The sequence below is a fragment of the Octodon degus genome, unplaced genomic scaffold (assembly GCF_000260255.1).
Source record: "Octodon degus isolate 3935 unplaced genomic scaffold, OctDeg1.0 scaffold00060, whole genome shotgun sequence".
In the NCBI taxonomy this organism is placed as follows: domain Eukaryota; kingdom Metazoa; phylum Chordata; class Mammalia; order Rodentia; family Octodontidae; genus Octodon; species Octodon degus.
The window spans coordinates 505,832-508,558 of NW_004524636.1; positions in this window are offsets into that span (position 1 = coordinate 505,832).

The window sequence follows — 2,727 nt, forward strand, 5'->3', positions numbered from 1 at the left end:
AATCATAGTCACCCTCCAAAGAAGAGCTGAAGTGCTGGCTCTTGTGGGAAGTGTTTCAGGATGGACTTGCTTAAAATTAATCCTCCCAGGGTACTCATACATAGGTACCTGTTCCAGAGTACCCTATATATACCTTGTTGTCAAAGTTCTCAAGGCTTTGTTCCCAAGGATCTATAAAATAATTGATGTTGGGCCAGCCTGAGAGCTTAGCAGACTACAATACCTGCATAAGTAGAGCAGAGCAGCCGGGGTTTGATCCCTGGCGAGCTATGCTGGTCCTGCCCGCGGAGTGTGCTGAGCTGGCAATTGAGACTAGGCATGGTGGCATGCGCCTGTAATCCCAGCACTTGGGAGGCTGAAAAGAGGAGGATCGCTATGAGTTCGATCTAGTAGTGAGACCCTGAACACCCTGTAGACCCTGTCCTAAGTGCAGAAAAGAAAAGAATAATAATAATAATTGATGTTTGTGTTATTCACTTTCTGTTGTCATAACTGAATAATAACAGAGTCATTTATAAAGAGTACAAGTTTGTTTAGCTCATCACTCTCAAGACTGGGAAGTCCAAAAGCATGGTGTTGGCATCTGCTCCACCTCTGATGAGGGCCTCTTGGCTGCACTGTGACATGGCAGAGGCACGACATGGTGAGACAGAACAAGCACATGAGAGCTCCCTTTTATAATAAAGCCAAGGAGCCAGGGAGATAGCTCAGCAGAATAAGCACTTGCCTGGCAAGCACAAGGGCCTGAGTTCAATTCCTGGTTCCACAAAAATAATAATAATAAAGCCAAAATCCATTCATCCACTAATCTATAAATGAGCCCAATCACCTATCAAAGTTCCATTTCTCAAATACCATTAACATATGACTTCGAGGACTGTGGTTCCAACTCTTGGAATTTGGGGGACACATTCAATGTTCACAAACAAGTATGAAGCTCAACCTCACACATTATTAAAAAAAAAATTAACCTAAGATATATCAAAGATTAGATGTAAAATGTAACACTGTAATGGTTTTTTCAAAACAGGAGAAAATCTCCAGGATGTTGGGCTGAGTGAAAAGTAAGACTTGACCCAATCTGTGATCCATAAAAGTAAAATAAGTGGCTAAAGTGGATCATTCAAACTGTAAACCTTGGGGCTGGGGAGATAGTTCAGCGGAATAAGTGCTTTCAGCCCTCTTAATAGCAGAAGTCTCCCCCACTAAATTTCTATGACTTTTGAAAAACAAACTCAAGACATTTTTAATATGTTTATATGAAGAACTGGAACATTTTAATATCTTCTATCCAATATACTGAGATTATTTGAAGGATCATCAAGAGTGGAGCTTTTCAAATGATGGGTCTCAGATCAATAGCAGCATCAGTGACAAATGTGTTGGAAAAGCAAATTTTAGGGTTCTGTCTCAAAATTTCTACTCATGCACTCTAAGTGTGGTCATCCATCTGTGTTTTAAGAAGCCACCCACTCCTAAAGATTAGGCATCACCTTTGGGACTGTTGAAACATGGGTTCAAAACCATTTGGAGGATAGTTCAGTGGATTAAAGTGCCTGCAAGCAGGCGCAGGGGTCAGGGGTTCCATCCCCCAGCCTGCCGTGCCGGCCCCACCCCCAGAGGTGTGCTGAGATGGCGACTGAGACTGGGCATGGTGGCACACTCCTGTAATCCCAGTGCTTGGGAGGCTGTACACAGGAGGATCACTATGAGTCCATTCTAGTAGTGAGACCCTGAGCACCCTGTAGACCCTTCCCTAAAAATGCAACAACAACAAAAAATGTTTGGAGGAAAGAGAAGGAAACCAGCATGAGCTAAATATCAAAGACGGGTCTAACTCTCCAGCCTAGAGAGAATGTGAAGGGGATGATGGAAGGGGAGAAAGGGCAATCACCATTCTTTGTACCTACCATGGACGAGGTGCCATGCTTGCCAGTCTGCATACTTACAATGTTTAATTTTCACAGTTTCCTTGACAAGAGAGATTGTATCCTCCATTTTATTTTTTTTTCATTTTATTTATTCTTAATCTTTTAATTATTTATGTTTGTATTTGGTACAGGGTCTCACTATGCAGCTCAGACTCATAGTGATCCTTCTGTCTCAGCCTCCCCATTGCTGGGATTACAAGTGTGTACCACCACGCCTAGTTTCGATGGCTTGGCATGGGCCACCATGGCATGAGGTACAAGGGATTAGATCCAGGTCCTTGTGCTTGCCAGGCAGGTGCTTAGGCCACCGAGCTGTCTCTCCAGCCCTACCCTCCATTTTAGAGATAAGAAAACTGAGGCTTAGCAGAGGTAGTAATTTAGCTAGTTCACAGTGATCTTAACCAAGGTTGACCTCATTTTTAAACCCTTCTATTTTTGTTAGACACCCTCATCCTTTAAAATTAACCTCAAAAAAAAACAAAAAACAAAAAACAAAAACAAAATTAAATTAACCTCACTACTGAGACTATCACCGGCTATGGAACACCAGAGAAAAGGAGACAAGATAGTAAGAACCTGAAAGAGTAAATAAAATCTGAAAGGTGCAATAGATATAATAAAGGGGAAAGAAACTGAGCAGGAGTAATAAATAACTGGGGTAAGGGAAAAGGGAAAGGGTAGGAACAAAAGGATGGGGAAAATCATGTATGTATATACAAAGGATAGATAAAATGATTGTAGTACTAATTTCTTTCAGTTTTTCAGGGTAGCAGTTAATGCTCAAAAATTTTACTTT